Here is an 18,719-nt window from a genome sequence, read left to right as displayed (position 1 = left end):
TCATTGTAGTTTTGATTTGCATTTCTCTAATGATTAGTGATGCTGAGCATCCTTTCATGTGTTTGTTGGCAATCTGTATATTTCTTTGGATAAATGTCTATTTAGGTCTTCTGCCCATTTTTGGATTGGGTTGTTTGTTTTTTTGATATTGAGCTGCATGAGCTGTCCAAGCTATACTGTTAAATGAAATAAGCAAGGTATAGAACAGTGTGAACAGTATGTACCTTTGTATAAAGGTGTGTGTGTGTGAGAATATATATAAATTTGCTTGTGTTTACATAGAATGTTTCTGGAAAGTTACTGCTTCTATATAGGAAAATTCAGTGCCTGGGAGTAAGGCTTTTTTCTTTATGTCCTTTAGTGTCTTTGTGCCACAGGAATATATTATGTGTTAATATTAAAAAAACAAAACAAAAAAAACCCCAAAACTTGTAGGAGTAAGAAAAGGCTGACCAGAAGACTGTTTTCACCACTGTGAGCCCCCTACCTGGGAGGACAATGGGGGAGTTGTGGGTTGGGTCCCCTTTTGGGGTTCCACTTCTGGCACTAGCAAAGAGAATCTTCTCTTTCCTGATACAGTTTCCATAGAGCTTCACAAATATCCACTCTCTGGCAGTATTTCCTTTGGGCCACTTTTAGAGAAGCCTGTGAGGAGACAGATACTACTGTGTTTTGGGGGAGCTGGGGAAAGGCCAGTGTGAGATGTGAGGAGGATGTAGGGAGGAGTGACCAGAAAGGTCTGTCCTGCTTCCTCTTGCACCCACACCTTTCAACGCCCCAGCCTCTGACAGAACAACAAACTTTCAGCTGGTGTGCACCCAAGAAGGATTCATTTATTCATGTGTGACACAAATATTTATTGAGCACTGTTGTGATTCTGGAACTGTATTAGGCACTGACTGGTAATATAGTAATAAATTAGCTGGGTGTGTACTTGCCACCAAGGAGCTTATATTCCAGCAGGGGCAAACAGACAGTATTAAGTGCTTACACCATTAATTATTTACTTGCTGTTGTGACAAGTGCTATAAAAGATAAGTTCTGAGTTCTAGGACCTAGATGTGGAGGTCAAGGAAAGCTTCCCTGAGAAAGTGATATTTAAGCTGAGAAACTGGAAGGGTAAACAGTGAGCTAGGCAATGGTACAAGGGATGGGGTGGGAGGAGAGAGAACAGCCTGTGCAAAGGCCCTAAGGCAGTAAGCAATTGAAGGAATGCCATGGGACTGGAGCACAGATTATAATGGGGAGAAGTAAGGGAAGGGCTCCTCTTGCAGGGTTGAGTTAAGGATTTTTAATTTTATCCTTAGATCACTGGGGAGCTATTGAATGGTATTTTAAGCAACAGTGTCACACAAGCAGATTTTCATTTTAAAAATACCACACTGGTGGGCTTCCTTGGTGGCACAGTGGTTGAGAGTCTGCTTGCCGATGCAGGGGACGCGGGTTCGTGCCCCGGTCCGGGAATATCCCACATGGTGCGGAGCAGCTGGGCCCGTGAGCCATGGCTGCTGAGCCTGCGCGTCTGGAGCCTGTGCTCCGCAACGGGAGAGGCCACAACAGTGAGAGGCCCACGTACCGCAAAAACAAAAAAACAAAAAAAACCCCACACTGGCTAAAATAGGGATAATAAGTTATTTAAAGGGGGCAGAAGTGGAAGAGAGAGGACCAATAAGGAACAACTGTAATGGTTCAAGTGAGAGATGACAGTGGCCTGGTCAGAGGAGTGTTGGTGAAGATAGAGGTGGACAGATTTTTATTTTTTAATATTTATTCACTTATTTGGCTGCGCCAGGTCTTAGTTGTGGCACGCGGGATCTTTAGTTGCTGGCACGCGGGCTCTTAGTGTGGCATGTGGGATCTAGTTCCCTGATCAGGGATCAAACCCGGGCTCCCTGCGTTGGGAGCACAAAGTCTTAACCACTGGACCACCAGGGAAGTCCCAGAGGTGGACAGATTTGACGGAAATGTAGGAGGTTAAATTGGCAAGACATGCTAATGGCCAGGATATGGAGGGCAAAGAAGAAAAGATATTCAACGTGACCCCCAGCTTCAAATAAATTAATCATGCCAGTACATTGCTTTACAAAGCACTTTCACATACATTATCTCATATCATCTGACCTCAATCTTGTAAACGCAGTAAGGAATCAATATTCCAATTTTATTGGTGAGAAAACAGGTTCAGGGAGTAAGCATGTTTATTTTAATGAATGAATTAATGAATAAATCGATTACCATACTGCCTTGTTCCAGAAAGAATTTAAGATGACTAACAATGAAACATGATGTGTCAGAAGAGCATATATTAAAACAATGCAAAAGATGAAAGATGAATAGAGATGGAGACAAAACAGAGCAAAGATGAGGCTAAAAATGCACATCAAACCTACCTGTACACATGCTGTCCACACACTAGAAATTCATCTCTAAGCTTCCCAGTATTTGAGGCTTTCCCAAGATCTCACAGTGTATGATAGACTGGACTCCACTAGGGTTTTCCAGCTCAGATCCGGCACATCTGAGTTCATATTAGTCTGTAATCCAAACCACCACTGACAAGGTCTCTGTAGTCAATCTTTTCTTTAAAAAAAAAAACTCAAGCATTTCAACTTCTAAATATAGCAGAATAGCTTGATACCATTGCCCCTGTTGAAAATTACTAGAAATCTGACTAAAATATCTCAAATTCCTGTCTGAAGGAATCTAAGGCAGCAGAGATTTGAGGGATCGTAGGGAGAAGAGAAGCACAGAGAGGTAAGTCTGACAGAGTGCCACTTTTTCCTTTGGGACACTTGCTGATTCACTGTTGGCAGATGACAGCCTGAGGATCTGAGCAGATTGGCAGTCTTACAAGGATGAAGGATAAATATTGGAGTTTCAGAGCCATTAAGGATGAATAACCCGAATAAACACCCTAGGTTATCAGTAGGGAGCCCTTAAGGGCTGTACTCCAGGAGTAAATGTAAATAGGAAATAGACGAACACTTACAAAGACTGACGCCTGATTTTGATTGTTTTTAGGCTCTCATTCAATGGAAATTTTTACTCCTGCTGACATTGTTATGGATGCTATTATCACTGTTATTTATCTAATAAGGTTCTAAATGTTGGAATAGCAGAGAATGGTTTAAAAAATTTTTATCGTGATAGAAAATATATATCATAAAATTTATCATCTTAACCATTTGTAAGTGTACGGTAGTGTTAAGTATGTTTACATTGTTGTGAAAGAAATCACCAGAACATTTCCATCTTGCAAAACTGAAACTCTATACCCATTAAACACAACTCCACTTCGCCCCCTTCCCTCAGCCTCTGGTAACAATCATTCTACTTTCTATATCATTAATTTGACTAATTTAGATACTTCAGGTAAGTGGAATCATATTGTATTTATCCTTTTGTGACTGGCTTATTTCACTTAGCATAATGCCCTCAAGGTTCATCCATGTTGTAGCATGTGACAGGATTTCTTTCTTTTTTAAAGGAATAGCATTCCATTGTTATGTATATACCACATTTTGATTATCCAGTCATCCACTGATAGACATTTAGTTTGCTTCCACCTCTCGGCTACTGTGAATATTGCTATGAACATGAGTGTGCAAAGATCCCTTCAAGACCCTGCTTTCAATTCTTTTGGATATATCCCCAGAAGTGGGATTGCTGGATAATATGGTAGTTCTATTGAAGTGGTTGCGGCATTTTACAATCCCACCAACAATGCATGAGTTCCAGCTTCTCCACATTCCCATCAATACTCATTATTTCCTGTTTTTCATATTAGTCATCCGAATGGGTGTGAGGTAATATTTCTTTCTCTCTCCTTTTTTTTTTTTCTTTTTGAGCGTGAGAGAGACGGGATTTATTTTTCTGGTTCTAAGAATACAGACGTTCACTCTTATGAAGAAAGGATTCCTGATTTGTGATCCCTGTACACTGCGGGGCTGCCGCAGAACACTGCACTCTGCTTTCTTTCAGGACGAGGGATAAAGAAAACTTAAAAGTTAAAGATACCTATCCCTATATAGTCATAGAATAAGCCATTTTATTAAAATTAAAAAGGCTTGCTCACTCTCCACTCTGGCAGCCCCGTGTTCCCCTCTGGCCATTTCGGGGCTTTGCTCCGCACCAGGGTCCCAGGTCCGACTGGGTGCCGTCCACCCCGCCCCCCTGCAGCCCCAGGCCCTCCTTCCTGCTGACCGGAGGCAGGGCCAACGAGGTGCACACCTCCAGGCTCCTAAATGTAAGCTGTTATTGTCGTAGGGTTTCTTTCACGTGTGTCTGACTGACCCCTCACCTCCTCGGGCAGAGCTGTAACGTGCACCGGAGGACAGACGGAAGACGTACGAAGGACGGACGGGCGCAGCGTGTTTGCGATCCTGAGCGGACTCAGGCTCCCCACCAATATGTCCAAGGGGCTCGCGGGGTGGCCAGTGTCGTGTTGGGGAGACGCTCTGAAGGCAGCCGTGTTGGTGGGGAGACTTTCATCGGGAACGGTCCTGCATGAACCCATATTCCCAAGAGGGGAAGAATCAGTTCTAAGAGAAGCAAAAGCAGAAGGGAGGCCTACTCCCTTCTCAGGGGCACTTTTCGGGGTCAGACCCCGTGACGGGAACCGAGGGGGCGCAGTGGGGCTTGGTCAGTGATCCTGGAGGCGGACGCTGTGCCGCCCTCATTTTGCAGAAGAGGAAACTGAGGCCAAAGGAGGTTCAACTAGAAAATGGTGGAGACTCTCCGGGTCGGTCCCCAGACGCACTTGCTGGGGGACCCAGGGCGCTCCAATTCGCCGCCAAACGCGGAAGGCTGAGTGCCGGAACCGAGTGGGCCTGTTCCCCTCAGCTTCCCCACAGGTCATTTTCTACGGCTCGACACCCACGTCCTAGCCTCACTGAGTCCAGCCCGCGGGCCTGCACTCGGCCGACGCGGGGGTCACATTAGGGCCGGGTTTCCATGGAGACCTCCTAGCGGCGCTGAAAAGCCCTCCCAGGGGAGGGCCTGGCGCCTAGTGAGCGCGTTTACGCAGAAATACAAGCACAGCCACCTACGCAGCTAACCTTGCTTCTGTAAACTGAGGCGGAAGCAGAGAGGGGGTCTTGGGCCAGGCCACCAAGGGTCCCTTGCACAGCTGGCCCCGCCCGCTCCGCGAGGGCAGGACCCGGGCCTCATCTCAGCAGTGCATGGCCGACCCCTCTGGCTCGGGCCCTGGACAAGGCAAGTCTATGTCTCTACCCACCCCGGCCGCGCCCAGGGTTGGAATCTTAACTGGGAGGACGCCCCCCCCAAAGGGTTGAGGAGAGCGTGAGGGCCCCTAAACTGAAGTGTGCGTGAGTCTGCCCGGTGGGGACCCCAGCCCCGATTACTGAGCGGCCCTTCCAGAAGCGTGGAGGGCACAGGGGACCAGGTGGGCCCCCCGCGGCCCATGCTCCGCTGGGACGCCGCCCTCCATTAACTCAAATGCTCCGCCACCAAGACGCCAGCCCTGGGTTTGAGACGTGGTCGAGTTTTACGGGAGGATTGGATCCCCGAGCACTAGCACCAACTGCAGTGATTAAACTTCGATTCAGCCCGAGCTCCAGCACCGGCTTCCGGGAGTAATTCCAGAACCCATAGGGAAGCCAGGCCCACATTCTAGGGAAGCAGGTTTCCCCAGCCCAGGGGTGCGGGGCTCTGCCTGGTGAGGCAATATTTCAATTAAGTTTTTTTTCCCACTGTTTGTAGGATTTTATTTTTTTATCCTAATTTTTAAAAATTGAAGTATAGTTGATTTACAATGTTGTGTTAGTTTCTGGTGTACAGCAAAGTGATTCAGTTATACATATTGATATATACGTATTCTTTTCACATTCTTTTCCATTATGGATTATTACAGGATATTGAATATAGTTCCCTGTGCTATACAGTAGTACCTTGTTATCTGTTTTACATATAATAGTTTGTATCTTCTAACCCCTGTTCCTAATTTATCCTTCCCCCCACTTCCCCTCTTGGCAACCACAAGTCTGTGTTCTATGTCTGAGTCTGTTTTGTAGATAAGTTCATTTGTGTCATATTTTAGATTCCACATATAAGTGATATATGGTATTTATCTTTCTCTTTCTGATTTACTTCACTTAGTATGATAATCTCTAGGTCCATCCCTGTCCCTGTTGCTGCAAATGGCATTATTTCATTCTTTTTTTATGGCTGAGTAATATTCCGTTACATATATACACATACCACATCTTCTTTATCCATTCTTCTCTTGATGGACATATAGGTTGCTTCCATGTCCTGCCTATTGTAAATAGTGCTGCTATGAATGTTGAGGTGCATATGTCTTTACAAATTATGGTTTTCTCTGGATATATGCCCAGAAGTGGGATTGCTGGATCATGTGGTAACTCTATTTTTAGTTTTTTAAGGAACCTCCATGCTATTCTCCATAGTAGCTGCACCAATTTATATTCCCACCAACAGTGTAGGAGGGTTCCCTTTTCTCCATACCCTCTCCAGCATTTGTTATTTGTAGACTTTTTAATGATGGCCATTCTGAGTGGTGTGAAGTGATACCTCATTGTAGTTTTGATTTGCATTTCTCTAATAATAAGCAATGTTGAGCATCTTTTCATGTGCCTGTTGACCATCTGTATATCTTCTTTGGAGAACTGTCTCTTTAGGTCTTCTGCCCATTTTTCGATTGGGTTGTTTATTTTTTTGTTGTTGAGTTGTATGAGCTGTTTGTATATTTTGGAAATTAGGCCCTTGTCAGTCACATCATTTGCAAATATTTTCTCCCATTCTGTAGGCTGTCTTTTCATTTTGTTTATGGTTTCCATTGCTGTGCAAAATCTTGTAAGTTTGATTAGGTCCCATTTGTTTATTCTTGTTTTTATATCTACTGCCTGGGGAGACTGACCTATGAAAATATTGGTACGATTTATGTCAGAGAACATGTTGCCTATGTTCTCTTCTGGGAGTTTTATGGTGTCATGTCTTATGTTTAAGTCTTTTTTTTAAATTGGGGTATAGTTGCTTTACAATATTGTGTTAGTTTCTGCTGTACAATGAAGTGAATCAGCTATATGTATACATATATCCCCTCCCTCTTATATCTCCCTCCCACCCCCCCACCCCCATTCCACCCATCTAGGTCACCACACAGCACTGAGCTGAGCTCCCTGTGCTCTACAGCAGGTTCTCATTAGCTATCTATTTTACACATGGTAGTGTATATATGTCAATCCCAATCTCCCAATTCATCCCACCCCTCTTCCCCCGCCATGTCCACATGTCCATTCTCTATGTCTGTGTCTCTATTCCTGCCCTGCAAATAGGTTCATCTGTACCATTTTTCTAGATTCCACATGTATGCATTAATATACGATACTTGTTTTCCTCTTTCTGACTTACTTCACTCTGTATGACGGACTCTATGTCCATCCACTTATGTTTAAGTCTTTAAGCCATTTTGAGTTCCTTTTTGTATATGGTGTGAGGGAGTGTTCTAACTTCTTTGATTTACGTGTGGCTGTCCAGTTATCCCAATACCACTTGCTGAAGACTGTCTTTTCTCCATTGTATATCCTTGCCTCCCTTGTTGAAGATTAATTGACCATAGGTGTGTGGGTTTATTTCTGGTCTCTCTATTGGACACAGTTGGAATTTGAACCCTAGTCCCTCTAATTCTAAGGTCCATGCTATTATCACTAGGCTATACTGTCTCTTTTTATTTGACTCAAATGACATGGAACTGCCAGATTAACTTTCCTAATATATTTCAAGATGTCACTTTTCTAATCAGGTACATCCAACAGTTCCCAACTGTCAACAAATCCAAATCATTCTACTTTTATATTCCTAATTGCCTATCACAGTTCAGCCCACAATATGTTTAATATATAGTCTCAAATAATTCAACTCATATTATTGAATAAATGAATAAATGGATGAGAAAACTTCTACTGTATTGCTAATCTGTATTAGATACTAGGATCTTAATACTTGCTTTAACATTTCCCAATTCACCAATCTTAATACATAGTATGCACCGAATAAAAAACTTATTAAAACCTATAATATACATATAAGCACTATCAGCTTTTAATCTGCCCACAGATAACATTATGCCTCCAAGTCAATGAAATACTAAAACTCAGCAACACCTATGTGTGTGTATACATAGATGTGTGTGTATACATAGATGTGCATGTATGTAAAATACATTATTTCATTTTAAAGATAAAAGTACTAAAACAGGGCTTCCCTGGTGGCGCAGTGGTTGCGAGTCCGCCTGCCGATGCAGGGGACACGGGTTCGTGCCCCAGTCTGGGAAGATCCCACATGCCGCAGAGCGGCTGGGCCTGTGAGCCATGGCCGCTGAGCCTGCGCGTCCGGAGCCTGTGCTCCGCAACGGGAGAGGCCACAACAGTGAGAGGCCTGCATACTGCAAAAAAAAAAAAAAAGTACTAAAACATCTTAAAGGTTGCACATATTATATGAGCCTATTTGTATAAAATTTTATGCATATATCTCTGTGCCTGTATATTGAGAAAGTTGTCTGTGAAAATGTTTAGATGGCTTTTACCGTTTTTCTCTGAAATTTTATATTTTGTTGTAATTAATTTGTATGTAATTTTTTAAAAAGCAAAACTATTTAAGCTGTTTTAAGGAAAAATTCTTTTTGAATCCTCAACAGTAAAGGGATTAAAAATAATCCCTCCCATCTCACTCAAAAACATACTGAATCATATTTGGGAAGTAAATATTGAAGTCCTAAGAATAGGTAGCTACATAAATTAGAAAATAGTTTTAATTTTTAGAAAGACATGTTATATACTCAAAGGCCCTGAAATAATTCCTTATTAAATTAAAAATGATTGGAAAATTATCAGTATTTATAGCACAGTACTGAATTTTCATTATTTCACATGATTACTGAAGAGTAATTACATTTACCTCACAATGAAGCAATCATTTTTTTTTCAGAGATCACATGTATTTCACATCCACTCTAGATGCAATTTTTTTTAAAAGACATTTAACAGTGTGTAGAACTAAGGAATTTCTTTTTTTTTAAATTTTTATTTTATATTGGAGTATAGTTGATTTACAATGTTGTGTTAGTTTCAGGTGTACAGCAAAGTGATTCAGTTATACATACAAATATATCTATTTTTCAGAATCTTTTCCCATATAGGTTATTATAGAATATTGAGTGGAGTTCCCTGTGCTATATAATAGGTCCTTGTTGATTATCTGTTTTATATATAGTAGTGTGTTTATGTTAATCCCAAACTCCTAATTTATCCCTACCCTCCACCTTTCCTCTTCGGTAACCGTAAGTTTGTTTTCTATATCTGTGAGTCCATTACTGTTTTGTAAGTAAGTTCATTTGTATTGTTTTTTTAAGATTCCACATATAAGTGATATCATATGATATTTGTCTTTCTGTCTGACTTACTTCACTTAGTATGATAATCTCTAGGTCCATCCATATTGCTGCAAATGACATTATTTTGTTCTTTTTTATGGCTGAGTAGTATTCCATTGTATAGATGTACCACATCTTCTTTATCCATTCATCTGTTGATGGACATTCATGTTACTTCCATGTCTTGGCTATTGTCTCATTTATTCTGCTGTTGATTCCTTCTAGTGCATTTTTCTTTCTTTAAAAAAAATTATTATTTATTTATTTTGGCTGTGCTGGGTCTTAGTTGAGGCACGCAGGATCTTTGCTACCATGTGCAGGGTCTTTTAGTTGCAGCATGTGGATTTCTTAGTTGCAGCATGTGGACTTCTTAGTTGCGGCATGCGGACTCTTAGTTGCGGCATGCGGACTCTTAGTTGAAGCATACATGTGGGATCTAGTTCCCCGACCAGGAATCGAACCCGGGCTCCCTGCATTGGGTGTGTGGAGTCTTACCCACTGGACCACCAGGGAAATCCCTAGTGTATTTTTCATTTCAATTATTGCATTCTTGAACTCTGTTCTTTGTATCTTCTCTTTGTTAAACATTTCTTATATCTTCTCGGTCTGTGTCTCCATTCTTTTTCTGAGATCTTGGATATCTTTACTATCATTACTCTGAATACCTTTTTGGGTAGATTGCCTGTCTCCACTTCACTTAGTTGTTCTTCTGGGGTTTTATCTTGCTCCCTCACCTGAAGGTGAGGGAGCAAGATAAAACATATTTCTCTGCCATTTCATGTTATCTAACTTTCTGTGTTTGTGTTCTCCGTTCCACAGGCTGCAGGGTTGTAGTTCCTCTTTGCTTCTGGTGTCTTCCCCCTGGTAGGTGAGGCTGTTCTAGAGGCTTTTGCAGCCCTTCTGGTGGGAGGGACTGGTGCCTGCCCACTGGTGGGTGGAGCTGGGTCTGGTCCCTCTGGTGGGCAGGGCTGTGTCAAGGGATGCATTTAGAGGGGGCTAGGGGCTCAGGAAGACTTTAAGTAGCCTGTCTGCTGATGGGTGGGGCTGTATTCCCACCTTGTTGGTTGTTTGACCTGAGGCATCCTAGCACTGGAGCCTACAGGCTGTTGGGTAGGGCCAGGTCTTGGTGTCAAAATGACAGCCTCCAGGAGATCTCACGCCAATGGGTACCCCCCGGTACCTCCACCACCAGTGTCCTCGTCCCCACAGTGAGCCACAGCCACCCCCACCTCCCAGGGAGACTCTCGAAGACCAGCAAGTAGTTCTGACCCAGGCTCCTACGAAGTCACTGCTTTTTCCCTGGGTCCTGGTGCGCATGAGACCTCGTGTGCACCCTCCAAGAGTGGAGTTTCTGTTTCCCCCAGTCCTGTGGAGTTCCTGCAATCAAGCCCTGCTAGCCTTCAAAGCCAAATGCTTTGGGGGCTCCTCCCCCTGATATCAGACCCCCAGGCTGGGGAGCCTGACATGGGGCTCAGAACTCTCACTCCTGTGGGAGCACACCTGCAATATAATTATTTTCCAGTTTGTGGGTCACCCACCAGGCAGGTATGGGATTTGATTGTATCGCGAATGTGCCCTTCCTACCATCTCATTGTGGTTTCTTTTTTGTCTTTGGATGTAGCATATTTATTTGGTAGGTTTCAGTCTTTTCTGTCAATTGTTGTTCAACAGTTAGTTGTGATTTTGCTGTTTTCATGAGAGGAGGTGAGCTCAAGTCCTTCTATTCCACCATCTTGTCTCCACCTCCTCAGAACTCCTGTAGCTGAACTCTGGGGGAAAATATTCTCCCATGAAAGGAGGTACAAAGACTTCTACACACCTTTTTATCCCATAGCACGTCCTTATAATCTTCCCAGAACCTCAGCTTTCAGCACATTCTCTACCGTCCAGCAGACAGACACCCTGGTAAAATGGGAGCCCCTAGGTGCTACTGCCACAGGCTGCTCTGGCCCCTTCAATGCAGTTTGGATTTGCATTTTTCTCATAGTTAGTGATATGGAGCAACTTTTCATATGCTTATTGGCCATTTGTATATCAACTTTGAAGAAATGTCTATTCAAATCCTTTGGACATTTTTAAATTGGGTTATTTAATTCTTGTTGTTAAGTTATAGGAGTTCTTTATATATTCTGGATATTAGCCCCTTATCGGATTTATGATTTGTAAATATTTTCTCATAAACCATAGGTTGCCTTTTCACTCTGTTGATTGTGTCCTTTGATGAACAGTAGTTTCAAAGTTTGATGTAGTCCCATTTGTCTATTTTTGCTTTGGTTGTCTGTGCTGAAACCTTATTTAAATCAGCCTGGGTTATGGTGTCCTACCTTAAGTGCCTACTAGAAGGAAATTTCTCTGGAGGATATTAACAGTATCCAGAACCTGACTTCATCTCTATGATTTTTATATACAATATCTAGCATTCAATGAGAAATTACCAACCATAACAGAAAAAAAGACCAAATGACTGAGAACCAAGAGAAAATATAGACAATAGAAATAGGCCCATGGGAGATCCAGGTATTAGAGTTATTCATCACAGACTTTAGAAAATATGTTTATTATATTCAAGAAAATAAATGATAATCTGCAGAATTTTGGCAGATGATTGAAATATGTAGTAAATAATCTAATGATTGACAAATACAGTAACTAAAGTTAAAAACATCATAAATGAGTTTAAAAACAGATTAATCCCAGCAGAAGAGAAGGTTGGTGAGCTGGAGAACAGATCAATAGAAGAGAGTCAAATTAAGCATGGAAGAAAAAGTCTCTGTGAAACGGCAGTCCCAGAGGAGAAGAGAGAGAAAGAGAATTGGGCAGAAGAAATTTTTGAAGAGATAATGCCAAGAATGTTCCAAAACTAAAACCACCAATTCAAGATGTGCTAAGAACTCTAGTCAGGACTTTTTTTTTGGCTGAATGTGGTCTTAGTTGCAGCACATGGGATCTTCACTGCCGCATATGGGATCTTCGTTGCGGCATGCGGGATCTAGTTCCCTGACCAGGGATCAAACCTGGGCCCCCTGCATTGGGAGCACAGAGTCTTAACCACTGGACCACCAAGGAAGTCCCTCTAGTCAGGATTTAAAAAAAAACTTTTTTAAGTAACCAGAGAAAAACATATTACTTTCAAAGTAGTAAAATAAGATAACTAGATGATATCTCAATGAAAACAATATAAGCCAGAAGATAAATGAAATGATCTTCAAAAATGCTGAAGGAGAAACTGGCTAATCTAGAATTGTATATATGAGAGAATATATTCCAACAAACGAAGGCTTATATTTCCAGGCAAACAAACTTTCCTTGTTATCTTTTGTTATGCCCACAGCAGCAAACACAGGGGCTCAAGAAACATTCATGGACTGATGGGTTTAATGAACAAATGAAAAATTAGAAAGCTGAACAAGGATTCCCTAGTTTGTTGTTTTGGGTTTTTTTTAGTTTTGAATTATAGAATGATAATGCTAATGTCTGGGTGAGATTAATCATTGATAGTCTTTTAATGTTTTTCTTGATAGAAGCCTATTACCCAAAGAATTGGATAGCTCACCTCATTCCATAAAAGGGGTAAAGTTTAAAAATATATAAGGAAACTGAAAGTCAATTAACATAATTCCTGGTCTGTCATTCTGTATTTGTAACTCAGTTAATATCTACAACACGGGTCTTAATGAGTCACTCTTTTCTTAGCCAAAGTGTTCTGCAGTCCAGTTTAAAAGGGCTTGTAAGACCATATGACTTTTAACATTTCCTGCAGGATTTTTTCCAGGCCTGAACAACTTGTGAGTCAATGCACAGCTATTTCTGGATTTAAGTAGGATGGGAGAGTGGTCTGTTTGTCAGCTCACTGAAGGTCAGGGGCTGAGCTGGGGTTCTGGATGCAGGAACTTTCTTTATCCTTATTGTGCCCCAGCTGGACACCAAAGTGTGTGAGCAGCTGGGCTTTACTGCAGAACTTCAGACATACTCTGCAGATTCATTGTGTTTGCATACCTATGCCTGCTGTAAGTTTTTTGGTTCTGAATTATAGCCCCTTTAAACTGTGGGAACCTTGACTCCCTTGCCAAATGTGTAACACAGTAATAAACTAAGCAGGCATTTAAGAAGTAGTTCCTGGAGAATGCAGACTGTACCATGGAGGAGTGGCTGTAGAATATACCATCCATAAATGAGAAATAGGCCATTTCCAGCTAACATGAAGATCAATTATTTTTTAAGGTTTGAGTCACACTTTTAAGAAGGTAACATGGAGAGTAGAGCAGTGTGAACTGGTACCCAGGCCAAGCTATGCTCCTCACCCACGGTTTTCTGGGCCAGTATTCCGCCTCTGAGGCTCAGTACCTTTAAAATCAGGAGGTTGGATTAGTTACTTCCTATGCTGGATAGTTTCCATTTGTATATACTCTGCACCCCTCTCCACCTTGCCTTGTGCCCCAAAGCTGGATGATGGACCAGTGTGGATGATACACAAAGGCTCCCTGCCCTCTGACCCCCATTATGTCCTTTGCCTAACAAGGGGCACAAACATAAAATCAGAGGATGGGGAAAAGTGAGGTTGGAGTATCAGTTCTTCTGATTCCCTCCCTGTAGCATCACCAAAGGTCAGTTCCTGGCAGGCAGCCTTCTCCACAAAGCTCCTTCTGTCTCCTGTTTCCAACAGTCTCCGCCTCCTCTCGCTCCTCAAGGCCTAAGTCTCTGGGTGCCCCACAGTTACTGTGGTTCTCTACCCCCTGCCCACCTCTAAATAGCCCCTCTCCTAAAAATATACCCCCCTCACAGACAGAATTGAAAGGAGAAATAGATAAATCCACAGTCATAATGGGAGATTTTTTTTTTTTTAATTTTTGGCTGTTTTGGATCTTAGTTGCTGCGCGCGGGCTTTCTCTAGTTGCAGCGAACGGGGGCTACTCTGTGGTGCTCGGGCTTCTCATTGCTGTGGCTTCTCTTGTTACGGAGCATGGGCTCTAGGTGCACGGGCTTCAGTAGTTGTGGTGAGTGGGCTCTGTAGTTGTGGCTCGAGGGCTCTAGAGCGCAGGCTCGGTAGTTGTGGCGCACAGGCTTAGCTGCTTCGCAGCATGTGGGATCTTCCTGGACTAGGACTCGAACCCCTGTCCCCTGCATTGGCAGGCGGATTCTTAACCACTGCACCACCAGGGAAGTCCCATAATGGGAGATTTTATTTTATTTTATTTTATTTATTTATTTTTGGCTGTGTTGGGTCTTTGTTGCTACGCGTGGGCTTTCTCTAGTTGTGGCAAACGGGGGCTACTCTTTGTTGTGGTGTGCAGGCTTCTCATTGCGGTGGCTTCTCTTGTTGCGGAGCATGGGCTCGAGGCACGCAGGCTTCAGTAGTTGTGCCACGCGGCTCAGTAGTTGTGGCTCGCAGGCTTAGTTGCTCTGTGGCATGTGGGATCTTCCCGGACCAGGGCTTGAACCGTGTCCCCTGCATTGGCAGGCACATTCTTAACCACTGCGCCACCATGGAAGTCCCATAATGGAAGATTTTAATACACTTCTCCTAATAATTTATAGAACAAACAAAAAAAAAACATGCGTTACAAAACTGCAGAACACACACTCAAGAGCACATGAAACATCTGTCAAAATGGACCACACTCTGGTCCACAGCACAGGTCTCAACAAACTGCAAAGGATTAAAATCAGATAGAGTAATCTAGTTGCGTTGGAACTAGGCTAGAAATCAGTACCAAAAGGTAACTAGAAAATCCCCAAGTACAATGGATGTAAAAAATATGTTTCTAAAATCAGCCTTTCGTTCCCCCTCTGTTTCTAATCTTGACCCTTCTCCCTCCAACTTGGTGAAGAGTGACAGAGCTCTTTCTCACATTCCCACAGATTCCTATATTGTCCCAGCTCAAGCATTTACTGAACCCCCTTGCTATCCCCAGCAATTGGCCTGCCTCCCCTTAGGAGGCTCTGTGCTCGTGTACAGTCTGAAGCCAGGTCCCATCCTATGGGTCTGAGGCAAGCTGGGAGCACTTTGCAATCAAATTCTTTTTGTCTGTACTTCTTCTGAAAAAGCAGCAGACCCAAAGCTGGCACCAGGTGCTTTCCAGACACTGAAAAGTTGGGTCTTATGGGCAGGTAGAGAGGCAGTACTTGCTGCACATTGGTTGTTTCCCTGCTAGTCAGTGGGCAGATGGTGAGGGAGAAACGCTGGGCAATGGGCCTTGAAGCATCATGCCAGAGACCAAAGGAGGAGCAGGGCCTGGGAAACAAAGTCTAGCTCTTGCTGCTGCCTGCCCTTTCCACACTGCCAGCCTCAGCCTCTTTTGTTATCTACAGGGTTGGGGTGAATGAGGGTTTCTGCCACTTCCTTGAACTTCAGGTTCATTTCTGGCACTAACAAGGACACCCCTAGGACCAAAGGGCAGACTTCTAGGAGCACTGGACAGCATGGTATAGTGGGAATTTGGAATCGCAGTGACTTTGCTGTGTGATTTTAAACAAGTTATCTAATCTCTCTGAACCAGATAAAGTCCTTTGAATGCAAGTAATTGAGGGAACTCCTAGAACTGATAGAAAAAGGAGGACTAAGCTCAGAACCAGGAGAAGGGTGGAATCCAGGGCAGCTCAGGAGGTCTAGGAAGCAGGAGCTGCTGGATGGTCTCTTTCTGGGGCTCTGTTGCCAGGATGGATCAGCTCCAAGTCTCTGCCTTCTCTGGCTCACTTCCCTCTGCAGCCAAAGTCCTAGGAGAAGCGTCTGGTCCAGTGTAAGTCACATGCCCACCTCTTGGCTAGAGGAAGGCAGGGAGCCTTGGCTGACAGACCCACCAGAGCTACTATGAGGAACAAAGGGATTCCTCCAGAAGAAGCTGGGATGCTGTCACCAAAGGAAAGGCGAGAACAATCAATGAATGTCCATTACACTTTTGTGCCTCAGGTTTTTCCTCTATAAAATGGGAGTTATAATATCTATCTTGCAAGACTGTTATGAGAATGAGTTAATGTAATGTAGGTCATATGACTGGCAGGTACAGGGGAAGGTGATTGATAGAAGATAGATGATGTTATTAATGTCAATACCTACAGCAAGAAAGTGGTGCTGGGGAAAAAAAAAAAAGACCCTGGATTTGGAATTAGAAGACCTAGGTTTGAGTCTGGCTCTGTCACTTACAAGCTTTGGGGCCTTAAGCAAATCACTTAACTTTCTCTGACACTTAGTTTTTCCTTCTACAAAATGGGGATAATAACAATACTGATCTCATAGGTGTTGTGAGGTTGAAACATGTGGAAGCACATACGGGATTCATAATTTCCAGCATCTACAAGTCTTTACAAGGCTCCTTTGTACCTGCAGCTAGACTTTTGTACAGACCCACCTCGTTTTATTGCACCTTACTTACTGCATTTTGTAAACATTGTGTTTTTTACAAATTGAAGGTTTGTGGCAACCCCGTGTTGTCAGATAATTGTTAGCATTTTTTAGTAATAAAGTATTAATTAAGGACTGTACCTTGTTTCTTTAGACACAGTGCTATTGCACACTTAACAGACTACTGTATGGTGTAAACATAACTTTTATATGCATTGGGAAACCCAAAAATTCGTGTGACTCGCTTTATTGTGATATTTGCTTTATTGCAGTGGTCTTGAACCAAACCTGCAATATCTCTGAGGTCTGCCAGTGCTGAATTCCACTGGGGTTGGGGGTTAGGAGTTGAGAATGAATGGGGGAGGACCTTGTTTGCCTTGTTTACTGCTCTATCCCCTGGGCCTAGAATATTCTACACATAGGTACTCCATAAATGTTAAATGAATAGATGAAAGACAACCTTGACATTCAAGGAAGGCCTTAACTCCAAGGCCATCAGAGTGACTCTGATGGAAATTGCAAGGTCCTATGACAGATGAGGATGGAGAACTATTTGTCCTTTAAGTGCTTCTCAAATCACGTGAAGTCTGCTCAGCGCTGCAAAATAGGATCAACTTTAAGCATTGACATCGCAGGCAATGACTATGAATCAAGATTTAGAGGAAACAGATGCCTGAAGATGATCATGGTCCAAATTCCTTAGACTGCCACCTGAAGCTCTTCACCCCCTGGCTCTTGCCACATTTTTTTTCTGCAACTTGCGCCATCCTGCTCTGATCTCTAGCCATCTCAGTGACATGCGGTTCCTGACTGCTTTACTCCACCCCCAACCCTTCAACGCTGCTGAGTCTATTTGGCTAACTCCTGGACTTTTAGCTTTCAGCTTAAATGCCACTCCCTCCAGGAAGTCTTCCTTGATCCACAATCGTAAGACTGGACTAACTGCCCCTCACGCTCCCACAACACCCCGTACTCACCCTCATGGTGGTTCTCACCACTCTGTATTGTAACCTCCTGTTTATTTTTCATTCTTGATATGCTTAGACTTGAGCTCCATGAGGGCAAGTCTTGGTCCTTCTTATGTCCTCGGTGCCTAACTCAGGGCCTGGCCCCTAGTAGAAACTCAGTGAATATTTGTTGAGGAAAAGAGTAAATGAATATGATGTTAAAATCAGGATTTGTAGGGATTCCCTGGTTGTCCAGGGGTTAGGACTCTGAGCTTCCACTGCAGGGGGCAGGGGTTCGATCCCTCGTCGGGGAACTAAGATCCCGCATGCTGTGCGGCAGCCAAAAAAAGAAAAATCAGAATTTGTGAAAGAGTCTGAGAGTGCGGTAGCTTAAGTGTTTCAGAGGTCATTGTCTCTGTAAGATGCTCCCCTCCATGATGTTTTCCTTAAGCCATTTTTCATAATTGTCAGATGATAATTATAGAAAAAATAATTATAGGCTGCCTCTAGCTCCATGCTGCCAGGATTCTCCTGGTTCTCAGCCCTCTCTTTAACATGGCTATCAACCTACTCTGTAATTCCCACCACACCCTCTCCTCTCTCTCTGATTGACTGCACTTACCCTTTTGTTCATATATAATAGAAGTATTTAACTTTTTAATTTAATGTGTGCATTTAATATATACCGTAAACAGCTGATTCAGTCAGGCAGCCAGTTCCTAGAGGGCAGGTGTATCATGCCTTTGTGCAGAGCTTCTCGCATTGCTGTGAGAAAGTGGGTGTGTTCCAGAGGAGATAATGCTTGCGGTTGCTTTGTGCTCAGTAGGACCATAAACACAAGCTGCAACCAATAGAAAAGTCTGAGAGCATTTCATTCCCTACCCAAAATCTACCTCACTGCATTATTCAGCTGGCTTTCTCCCTGGGACCCAGCCATCCCAGGGCCATGCTAGACCACAACGCACTGGTGGACTTTCAGCCAAGGGGTTGGAACTGTTAAGACTGAGGGACCTCTTGGATG

The sequence above is a fragment of the Monodon monoceros genome, unplaced genomic scaffold (assembly GCF_005190385.1).
Source record: "Monodon monoceros isolate NGI ecotype Baffin Bay Population unplaced genomic scaffold, NGI_Narwhal_1 Super_Scaffold_21, whole genome shotgun sequence".
NCBI classification, from domain to species: domain Eukaryota; kingdom Metazoa; phylum Chordata; class Mammalia; order Artiodactyla; family Monodontidae; genus Monodon; species Monodon monoceros.
Note: the sequence above shows the minus strand (reverse complement) of the source record.